The sequence below is a fragment of the Oryza glaberrima genome, chromosome 10 (genome assembly GCF_000147395.1).
Source record: "Oryza glaberrima chromosome 10, OglaRS2, whole genome shotgun sequence".
NCBI classification, from domain to species: Eukaryota; Viridiplantae; Streptophyta; class Magnoliopsida; order Poales; family Poaceae; genus Oryza; species Oryza glaberrima.
The window spans coordinates 9,035,051-9,046,662 of NC_068335.1; the positions used below are offsets into that span (position 1 = coordinate 9,035,051).

Genomic DNA, 11,612 nt, shown 5'->3' on the forward strand with positions numbered 1-11,612 from the left:
TTTATCTATTTTATTCACTTATGAAGCAAGAAGCAACCCATACAATGTATCACCTCGAGTTCACAAATACCAATATATCTAATACTCTCACATCCTTTTTGAAATTTGTGTGGAGGTTGCCTCTTGATTTAGGGGTGGCTCATCATCTCTCTCTTCACTTTTCTCCTCCACCTCATCACTCAATCTAATGTGGCACTTGTAGGGGCAACATATGAAGCATTATAGTACTTGCCCTGAGTAAACCATTTCACTGCTGCGTTTGGTAATCTGGGAGAGGATTCTAATACCTCTATCCTCTCGCCTAACTTTTTCTCTCAAATTCAATAGAGGTGATTATGAAAAAATCTAAAACAATTTGGCAATATAGTATGGTAGCATCTACCTCTTCATCAAAAATTATATTCAAATTTTATCTATATATTGAGAAACAAAGAAGACAAATTCAGGAGTGAATAGTACCAATACCATTCATATGCTGTTTTTTTTTATTTCTCAATGTGTGAGTTAAGTTTTGACTTGATTATTTAAAATAGTTTATGTTATGTATATGGTATGAATGTTGTTTTGTTTGAGAATTTTTGGTAACTATTTATATGGTGTTTTTTTCTCTTGAAAAAAATAATGGGACATCCCCGCAGAAATTTAAAACACTTTTCCATTGTACCAAACACAGACGGACAGACCTTTCTATGGCTACAATTGGCATCAGCGGCATTAAATATAGGTTTACTTAAACATCGTGGGAACGCTGGAAGATTAGGGGCGCCACGTCAGCGATTTTTGCAAAAAAACCCTTCCCCTTTCGGTTAATTATGGACCGGTCCCCGCTGCTGTCCACCGTCCGATCTCGCCGTAGGGTCGATCTGGCCGTCCACGTGTCCCGTTGTGCCGGCCCTTCCACGCCCGTGTGATCGTCGGATTGTGGACGGACGGCCTGGATTTCACGAACCGGTACAAACCCTAGCCGCCCGTCCTCTCCTCTCCCCACGCACGTCAGTTCGTCCGCCTCTCCACTCGCGTGCGCCGTCGCCGCCGCAGCTCCCTCTCCTCTACCATGCTGCCGCCGCCGCTCCCTCCCAATGAGCCGCTGGATCTCCCAGTTAGGAGGCTGTGGCCGCCGGATCCGGTGACCCTGGTCTCCTCGCCGGCAGATCCGGCGCCCAGACGCCCACCTCCTCCGCTCGCAAGCGCCATCGCCGTCGCCGCCGCAGCTCCCTTCTCCTCTACCGTGCTGCTCCGGCCGCCGCCGTGTCCCTCTGCGGCCGCCGCCCTTGCTCCCGATGCCACATGACAAAAGTGGTGGCTCCTTCGCCTTGGCCTCCTCCGCTCTGTTCCTCTCCTCTCTCTAGCTCTCCTCGCCCTCTTCTCCTCACTTCTTTACACCTTCAACGTGGGCTCGCCCCGCCCTGCCCTCTCACGCTCTCCGTCACCGCCGCCGCCGCCGTCGCTGTCCTCTCCTCCGATGCTGATCCTGATGCCGCCGCCTCCGTCCAAACTGCCTTGACTGTGTGCCAGGCGTCGGCACAAGCCGCCGGTGGTGCTTGCCGCCGTCGATCCGCAACCCCACTCTTCCCCGCCACAGGTTAGTCCTAAACTCCCTTGCTCCCCATCCTCCATGTCCCTCTTCTCTCTTTTCCCTTGGAGGTAGGTGCAAGGAGCATTTGTTTTTGTTTTTTCTCTTCACAATTTTGTAACCTAGAAGATAGGATTACTAAACCATTGTGGATCCCATAATATTAAACATGCCAGTTCTATTGTACTTTTTATATCTTGATGAATGTGTATGATGATTTACTTGATACTACTTTGATCAAACACACATATTGCTATCATGGTCTTCTTGGATGCTATATTGCTATTGGCCAACTTAAGATGTTTCAATTAGGTCTTTTTAAGACTTCATCAGAATAGTTGCACCTTAGATGGTCCCTAAAGATGTCGAATAGCCGTATCCCTAATTCGTCACATTAAATCTGAATGCAATAAAATTTGTGAAGAGAACCTGTGGATTCAGGAAGTTGCGCTTCCTTTTGATTCACTATCGTGGCCTACCCACTCATGAGTGGACTATATATATGTGTACATGATCTATTTTATTATCCTTGTGATGGTCTTCTGTCATTGTGCTCCATATGGATAACACAAAAACACACACACACAAAATATAGAAGCATCGCCTTGTAGTTGCACATGCCAATTATTGTATCTTCTATTTGGAGGTTTCGATGCTCTTTTGTTGTAAATGTTTAATACTATGTTGCCAACTATTGTAGCTTCTATTTGGATGTTTGGACAATGAGGTCGACGCTGGCAAGGCCGTGCTCACGGCGTCGCTTCCTGGTACCTCCAATTTCTTCTCTGGCCCTTACCTCATCTCTTTTGCCAAAGATTTCCTTCCAATCGGCAACCCTTCTTTTGCAGTGCCAACAAGGACGCCCCCATGTGGTTCCCTGCTTGCAGTTGGGGCTTTCCTGCATTTAATCAAGCCTAGGATACCTTTCAAATGTACGCAATGATTCTCTTTGCTTGCCAAGGTAAATTTCCTTTTTAGACTGCTTTGAGATTAATATTTGTGCTTCTTTTTTGCCTGCATAAGATGTACACTTAGAAACATAAATAGTGTGGATCCATCTCAAAGCCTTTAGGATCATATATAAATGCCCTACTGTTTTTTATTACTGCTTTTTAAGCTTATGGTATCCCTCCCCTGCATATGAAGTGTGACATGTCTATGTGAGTTCTGTTTTTCCTCCATAAGAATCAATTACTTTTTAAAACAACATATAAAATTATAAAGTCATCATGACCTATTTAGAACTGAAATTTTAGCTATCATTGACCTATGTTAAAGCCATGGGACTTTTTTTTGTTTACACCACCTTGCATGAGGTGCATATTAAAGTCTGTGTACCTTAATTTGGTTCTTCCTCTTAGCTAGAGGTATAGTAAGACATACTAGCTAGGAGGGCCTACGATCCATTGATAATGTTTCACTGAATGCAAATTAAAAGAGTCTTAAGTGTCTACAGATGTCTCTAGATTTTAACTATATTGTGCTAGGGTAGAATGAATCAGACTTGACCCTGTTAAATCATTTTTTTTCTCATAGGTTTACCTTGAAAGAATTGTTTTCTTTCAATCTTTATTGAATAAATGTTTATGGTTTTACCTTGAATTGTTTTTTTAATCTTTCATTAAATAAATGTTTATGTTGCAAATATCCAATGTCAGGTGATGGTTCGGCTATAATATACACTAGCTTGCGCCCCTTTTTGTCTATGATATGCATTTAGACTGTTGTAGGTCACTGGCACAGGTTCATCGCAGCCGCCATCGTTACCTGATGATTTGCTGCCCGGCCTTCCCGTCTCCAGGTCAGCTGTACATCACCGCCCCCCCCCCCCCCCCCCCCCCCCCCCAAGAGAAAATTGCATATGTACCATTGCAAAAGAATGGATTCGTTAGAATACCATCCTTAAAACAGGCTTCGGTAAAATACCACGTTCAACGAAGATGGCTTCGCCCGAATGCCCTACTGGACTAATTTGCCCTTGGGCATCTTCTTCCACCCTTCGGCACCTCTTCCATCTTCCTGTAGCTCACCGGCGGCCATGGCACCCGCCTATTGCAGCAGCAGGTACATATGCTAGTGGAGGGAGCAAGTTCCGTGCCCGCGTCCGTCCGCCCTCGGTCCAAAACCTGCTTGGCACCGGCCGTGCGCTGCGCGCGAGGAGGAGGCGACTCCGGCTCGGGGCAAGGTCGGACTCGGGAAGCGGAGGAGACGAGGCCGTGCGCAGTCGCGTTGTGCATGCACGCCCACCACGTGCTCTCGCCAGCCGCGGGCGCGATGACAACGACCACCGCTGCCATCACCGTCGAGGCATGCTACCAGATCTGGTGCTGGCGGGTGAGGATGAGCGGCAGCTGATGACCACGACGGAAGGGCAGCGCTGCAATTGACGATGGAGGACAATGAGACGGCGGCGAGCGGTAGTAGCTGGTGATGCGGGGACCCAGACTTGGAGCCACTGCGGAAGACAGCGAAAAATTGCCGTGATGGACGACGAGGCGGCGGAGCCGTCGATGGCGTCGTGGTTGACCTGTGGCTGTTTGAGGCTGCTTGTTCTGCTTGTTTGCTTGCTGGTTGAGAAGGACGAATTGGCTCTGCTTGTCCTCAATGAATTGGCTGCTGACCATCGTGGTTTACCGTCGTGGCTGCATCTCCTCTCCAATGCTACAGCTAGTGTTGGCCATGGCACATAGTCGTCGCCGGTGAGCTCCTCCGGCTCATGGAGGAGGAAGAAGTGGAGCCAAGGGTAATATCGTCCAGGATGGCATTTCGGCGAAGCCGTCTTCGTTGAACGTGGTATTTTACCGAAGCCTGTTTTAAGGATGGCATTCTAGCGAAGTCATTCTTTTGCAATGGTACATATGCAATTTTCTCCCCCCCCCCCCCCAAAATGTAACATCCTGAAAATGCGTCATTTTCTAATCCTGCATCATGTCGATTATTATGATCTTAATAACTTCCTAAACCTAGGATAATATAATTAGAGGGACCTCCTAGAACTAACTCGCACAAAACCTCTCTGGTATTTAATCTCTTTTGTGTTTTTCATTTAAAAATATATATTTGGTTAAATTGAGGTATTTCTTGATTTGGTTTAAAACCTTCTTTTGATTAAAATTTCTTTTATTCAAATTTAGTTTGAAAACCCCTTTCTATTTTTATGAATTATGGTCCAAGAAATTCTCCACTATTGTCCTAGAACCTAAACCAAACAATTCCAATTGGATTTAATTGTCGACCCATCCTTTGATTTTAAACCTATCCTTTGATTCCAAACCTATTCTTATTTATCGCCAAATATCTAAATTCTTCCTTTTGATCTAGCCGCTAATTTAATTCCTGTGGCTTGATTTCCTTCTCGGCACAAGAAAAATATTATTACAAATATTGTGAATAATTGCTCTTGTGCTAAGAAAATAAATTATATCCTTATCACCTAAATTTCCTTTTAGCCTCAAACAATTCCTTGAAACCCATGCCATATATTTTAGGATTCAAATCCTATCCTTTTGCCTCCACCTATTTTCCTACCACATTCCCAAAAATATTTTGAGGAATACTATTAATTTATTTTCCTATTTGAGTGCTTCCAAATAAATTCCCTCAAACTCCACCTCTAAATATTGCACTCAAATAAATTAGAAAATCTCCTTTTCTGAATTCTCTCCTAATTCAAATTCTTCGCAAAACAACGTTATCCAAATCAAGTATACAAATTAGACTTCTTTCTTTTTGTCATCGAGCCGAAACTCCGTTCTTTCTTCCTTTTGGCCCAATCCTTTTTCTTTCTATTTTCCTCCTTCCTCTTGGGCTGCCGGCCCAGCTAAGCCCGGCCCAGTTCGGCCCACAACCCAGCCGCCTCCCTCCTCCCAGTGCGCGTGCCGTGCACGGCGCACGCCGCCGCAACCGTCGCCGCTAAGGAATCAAGTCGGCGCCGTCATCCTTCTTTCCACGCCATCGCCGTCGCCGATTCTCCCTTGTCTTCCTCCTCTTCGAACCGCCTCTCATCGCCTATATAAGAGGATGAACCCCCTCTGTTTATCCCCCACAAACCGAGCTTGAAGCCCTCCTCTCTTTTCTCTCTCCTTGCCATGGCCGGCTATCACTGTCGTCGGCCGATCTCCCTCACCGGAGCAATACCGGCCAATCCCTCGCGCCATCGAGCTTGCCTCGATGAGAGGAATCCATTTTTCCCCTTTCCCCTCTTCCTCCACCTCTGAATCAAACCTCACCGGAGCTCTCTCTCTCCTCCCGGTTCACGACCTTCCATCCGCCGTTCCGGCTATTTCCCTTACTCCCTTTGCCGGCCACTGCCATCCCTAGGTGCGTTGCAGTCGGGAACACCACTGGCCGCCGGCATCACCGCCTCCTCGCCACCGGAGCCCGGCGCCCCCTCTCCTCCTCCTCTCTGTTCGACCGAGGAGAAAAAGAAGAAAGAGACGGGAAGAAGAAGAAGAAGAGGAGAAAAAGAAAAAGAAAAAGGAATCCCTGACAGGTGGGCCCATGAACAGTATACTTTCGCAATTTACTCTATTTAATTCAAATTCCAATCTTTAGAAGCCTATATATCCTAAACCGTAGATCCGATCTCAGTGAAACCTGGATCTAAATTCATCTAAATTCAAATGCTTCATTTTGATGCCTAATTTGTTATTTTATAATTTTATTTGAATTTATTCAAATATCATTTGAATTTTTATTTGCCTTTTTCAAATATTTTCTTTTACCCCAAAATACCCTTTAGCCACTAAAAAGCCGCCGGTTGGAACTTTACGCCTTCCATGGGGACGTTTGCGGTCTATTGGCCCCGACGTCGAACCGTTGGTTGTAAAGCCCGGCAAAACCAAACCCAAGGTCGAAGTGCTGCTCCTGGCACCCCACGCCTTGATGCGTACAACGGTCGGAGCTTCACTATTCCCTCGACCTCCACAGCATGCCGCACAGTTAGCTCTTGAGCTCTGTGTGATCCTAGCCGCTCCGTCGCCACTCACGGTTGTCGGAGTAACACTTCCGCCTCTCTAAACCTGCACAAACCTCCCATCCCTCTAGCCGTTATATTGTCTATCGACACCAGCTAAAGAAGATACCAAACCTAGTCGTCATGCTTTAGCGACGACTAGCGAACACCCAAACCCTAGTCGATATTTATCTTACCTCGATATCGGCTTAGAAAACTGAAACCTTAGTCAACTTATTTGCTAGACTCCCCACCAGCTATAATCACAACCATTTACCCGCCTACTACCCATAGCCTATGCATGAATTACGAGCCGATATGCTATCCTATTTCAGCATCGACTCGAGAACAACTAAATCCTAGCCATTCTTCTACCAAAGCCCAACCTCGACCAATACTAGCCACATATCCACTTAACCAGTTAGATTATTCGGTATATCTCCTACTCTCCAAGAAACCAAAACCCACACAAGAAATATAAGCGACAATTGTTGCTTAATCTCCTATCCACCTTAGCCCCCAACCCTTTAGAACCTGCACATAAAATATCAGCCCAGTAATCCATATACCTGCATAAAAGAGATAACCTAAACCCTAGTCCTCCTAACCGTTTATCTCTTTCTTGCTATTTTATGGCTTTTATTGAATTTGGATCTTCCTCTTCTTCAGTAGAGTCTATTTTATATGGATAGCAACCTGTGGTATTTTAAGCATCAGATAATCAGGTTGCCTATTTCGGATTTATTTGCGTTGGAGCAAGGCAAGTTATTATTTCTCTCCTTTGAGCATAATAATCCTATATTCTATATCTCCAATATCTTCTGCATTAGCCATACATGATTTTAAATGCATAACCTGAATATATAGCAAACCAGATATATGCTAGATTTTGCTTAGCCATGCCTAGTTAGATTATGCATAAAATATAATAAACTTAGATTGGGATAGTACGGTAGAAATGGTTGATTTCTGGGTGGCTAGTACTGTTCCAACCGACATAAGACTACCAAGTACATGTGAAGAACATACGAGTACGACCGCAATTCTCGTATAGGCATAGACCTAGCTGATTAAGTTATCTAGCAAAGGCGGTACCTCTGTATAGTGGTTCTTCTTAAGTCCTCGCGTAGGAGGCAAACTTACGCCGAGCAGGGCGATTGTGATATTTACCGAGGCGCAGGTAAATATCTTAATTATCTCGTGAGCTGTGTGTGTGAATTATGAAAACCTGATTGAGATGATGGGGGTCTCTCAACCAGTTCTCTCTAAAAACCCCGGGAACGCCAGAACTCCTCTCGCTGCTGATAACGTTACGTTCAGAGCGTATGGGGACTAGAGTTCATGGAACAGGTACCACTGATGTTAGTGACCGAAAAGCTTTACCATGACAAGGCTAATGTGTTTGGCACGTCATGGATTGCGGGTAAAGCGTATATCTACTGCAGTATGAATATTATTAAAACTATTCGAATAGCCGTGCTTGCGGTTATCGGGCATTGGGACTCACAATGTCATCTTGGTTAGAAACATAATTTCAAACTTTATTAAATACTGTTGCATTCAAAACATTATAGACTTTCCTTCTATATTCTCTGCTTTCTGCAAGTAAATCTAGCCCTACTCAAATATTATTATTTCATGCATTCATTGTTGATTAATATAATAGTTTGCTGAGTACGTTGTACTCACCCTTGCTTCAACCCCACATTTTTTTCAGTCCGTTTGAGTTCTTACTGAAGCCGGGAGTTCAATCATATAAGTTAATCTCATTTTAACTTAGTTCTCAAGTATAGATTAGATAGATGGTTTAAGTCTATAGCAAAACACTAGAGTTGAGTCATCATATAGCTTCTGCTGTAATAGTTAGCCACAAGCTTGTAAATACCCTTATATTTTGTAATATTATCTCCTTTGAAACCTTGATCAAATGTATGCAATGAAGATCCAGATCGTTGAACATGTATCAATCTACTGATACAGGGCTTGATACAGTCTAAACATGTCGGTTTCCGAATCATTAGTTTTGGGACCCCACACCAAATTTCTTCCTCCTTGGCATAGGTGACTTTCAATAGTCCACCAAGGAGTGATGGCAGGATAAAAGTGACACTTCTCTACCATGCTGAACCATCCCAGAAAGCTTCTCCGACCACTACATTCTATTTTGCATTGAGGTAAAGCCAGTATAGAAACAACAAGTATTCTCACCCACTTTAGCATATTGCTAGCTTTTTTGAGTACTACAAAATTAGCTGTGTTATATATATGTAGAGTTCAGGTTACAGTTTCCAATCCAACCATACGCTCATTCATTTCTTCCTTAGAATGGAAATATTTGTGTTGGAGCATTTTCAGAATTCGAACAAGCAAAGTTCTGTATAGTATCACAACTACCTAGCATCAGTGATAAATATAGATGCTACTCAAAGCTTTTTAATTAGTATAGTATTCCTTTTCACCAGAGTTGATATGGGAGAGAAATTATAGAACTCCTGGAAAGTGATGTAGTTTTTTTTATAGATGTGGGATATTTAAGTATCTTAATCTGTTGATTTAAAATTATTGTCATTGGCAAGCATTGATGATATATGTCATTGGTAAGCATTGATCTGATCATTGCTTAATCTCTTTTCCTTAATTTGTATTGAAATACTACTAGGAAGTATTCAATTCTTAGCACTACTTAACACTGATCCAATACAAAGATGATCTGATTGTTCACCATCAAGTGAACACTGTAGTTTACCAATACACAATGTGTTGATTTCTCTACTTTCAGATATATGTGCCAAAGCAAACTTGCAAACAGCCTTCTGTTGTGTGTACAAGTTAATGGTAATTAAGTCTCTTCAATATATTGGGGCAGTTATACTTGATACAATGTTCAATTGTTAATTCTCTTGAACCAGTTTGAGCAATTATGTATACTCAATTCAGCGGCATCATGGTCAGGCGCGGCGTAGCACGCCAATATTTCTACTATTCAGAATAGATGGTAGTAATTTGGATGACCCCTTGCGGCGTCTGAGTTGGTGGAGAGGAAGGTGCCAATGGTCTTGACAGCCCTCGCCAAAAGGGCAAAGGGCACTGGCAGTGCTGCATAAATCAATAACAATACAGTACATTAGCAAAGATCAAAGCACCCAGTTACAACCACCTGATACTGGATGCGACATATTCTAGTACTACGTACGAATCAGGATATGCCCTAGTCTAGATTCGTAATACTATATATGCCTCATCCCGTCATAGGTTGCTATATTTTGAGATGGAGTGAGTATTGACTTGCATATTGGTTGCGTTCTAAGTTTCAACTCCAGTCTCCAAACTATAACTTCCTCGTTTTCCGTTAGATTCCACTGTAAAAATTGATACATGAAAAAGATGTTATATAAAAAGGATATTGTAGATTCAACATGAAAAATGATTTAATGCAGTTATATTTTCATCTAAGCAAACTATCTCTCCTCAGAATCTGTAAAGTATTATCAGCCCAAAACAATTACATTCTGTCAATCTTAGCAGAAAAACAGCAGCAGCACTCTTCGATCTATGCACTCCACGGCAGATAAAGGTCTTCAAAGTACAGTGTCAGTTCAGATTTTATTCATGAATGAATACAGAGGAATGTTTCAAATTTAACTGCAATTTTTGTAGGCAACACAGGCAATTTGGAGGCCACACAGCCACAGGTATGTAGGTTAATTTCACAGAGATCTCGAATAACCTACAAAGCCATTCCATCTTATTCAATTTTCTCTTTCAACCATAGGTTAATCCAAGGTTGTGAAAAAAGCATATAGACTAGTGGTTGTACTGACCTGAGTAATACCTAAAGTCCTGAGTTCAAATTTCGATAGGAGTGAATTACATATTGAATTATTTGATGGTTAAGTTCCCTATCTTATAGGCTAAGTTCGTAATTTAAAAATATTGTATATATCCGGTTGGATGTAAAGGCCGGGTAAAAGATATCCTTCTTTTAAAACAAAAGTTTAATCCAAGGCATCAAGATCAACCAGATTGGGTTATTTGAGGGCTAAGTTCCTAATTTTAAAATGTTGCATATATTCGGTTGGATGTAAAACCAGGTAAAAAATACCCTTCTCTTAAAAAAAAGTTTTACTCCAAGACACCAAGATCAACCTGAATTTTAATGGATCTTTAAAAAAAAGGTACTATTAGCCATGAAAGCGAGAATAGGAGACGTGACCATATTGTAAGAAAACATAATTTCAGAAACATAGTTTGCTCTGTTCGTAAAACCTGATAACTGATCTGGCAGCGCCTATGATGCTTTATTAGCAACCACTCTTCATGCGAAGCAAAACTGGGCCGATATCAGTACACAACGCATAACATAGTGAAACAATCAAGCAAACAGCCACACACCAATTTTCGTTCTTCTGTTTCGTATACCAACCTTAAACTGAGGATGAGCAGCCGTGATCTGGAGGGGATCGTTGCAGCGATGGGTGACAAAGGCAGAAGCAAGAACGAAGCCTGACGAGGTGGTGAATTCAGAAGCATTCATCTGGAGCATAATTGAAATGTTACTCCCTCCGTTTCACAATGTAAGTCATTCTAGCATTTTCCATATTCATATTGATGTTAATGAATCTAGACTAGATTTATTAACATCAATATAAATGTGAGAAATGCTAGAATGACTTACATTATGTAACGGAGGAAGTTCTACTTATCAGGAGCTTGTCAAGTCTGAATTCGCTTGCTATGAATGCCACTTCTGAATTTATGAGGAGCTTTTCTGTTCATGTGATTGAAGCTCAATTCTCATTTATTTAACCAGATTTGGAAGGAACGAAATGGTCGGGTCTTCGAGGGCGTGGCAACATCGTCTTCTTTGCTCTGCGCAGCCATTGAAGATGAATGGGAGTCTTGGAAGGCGGCCGGTCTGTTAACGGCGCTGTGAGAGGCCCTTATGTGGCTTCCTCCGGTTCTCCGGATAGTGGTGTGCATCGTGTAAATAGGCAGTGGCTGCGAAGCCTCGCCATCTCTGTACATTCTCTAAATTCTTAATATACTACGGTCGGCGTTCTTTGTCGACCCGGCGAATTTATTTAA

General features: G+C 42.8%; 1 long non-coding RNA gene across 4 annotated transcripts; it reads left to right on the plus strand.

The window, feature by feature from the left end:
* Window positions 1-5,623: 5,623 nt before the first annotated feature.
* LOC127786204 (uncharacterized) lies at window positions 5,624-11,612 on the plus strand. 4 transcript variants are annotated; one of them, XR_008019928.1, is made up of 3 exons: window positions 5,624-10,219; window positions 10,813-11,101; window positions 11,338-11,612. It is a non-coding gene; the product is annotated as an uncharacterized LOC127786204 (long non-coding RNA). The 4 variants fall into 4 exon arrangements; XR_008019929.1 differs by having other exon boundaries at window positions 5,624-8,701; window positions 10,053-11,101; XR_008019927.1 differs by having other exon boundaries at window positions 5,624-6,065; window positions 8,245-11,101.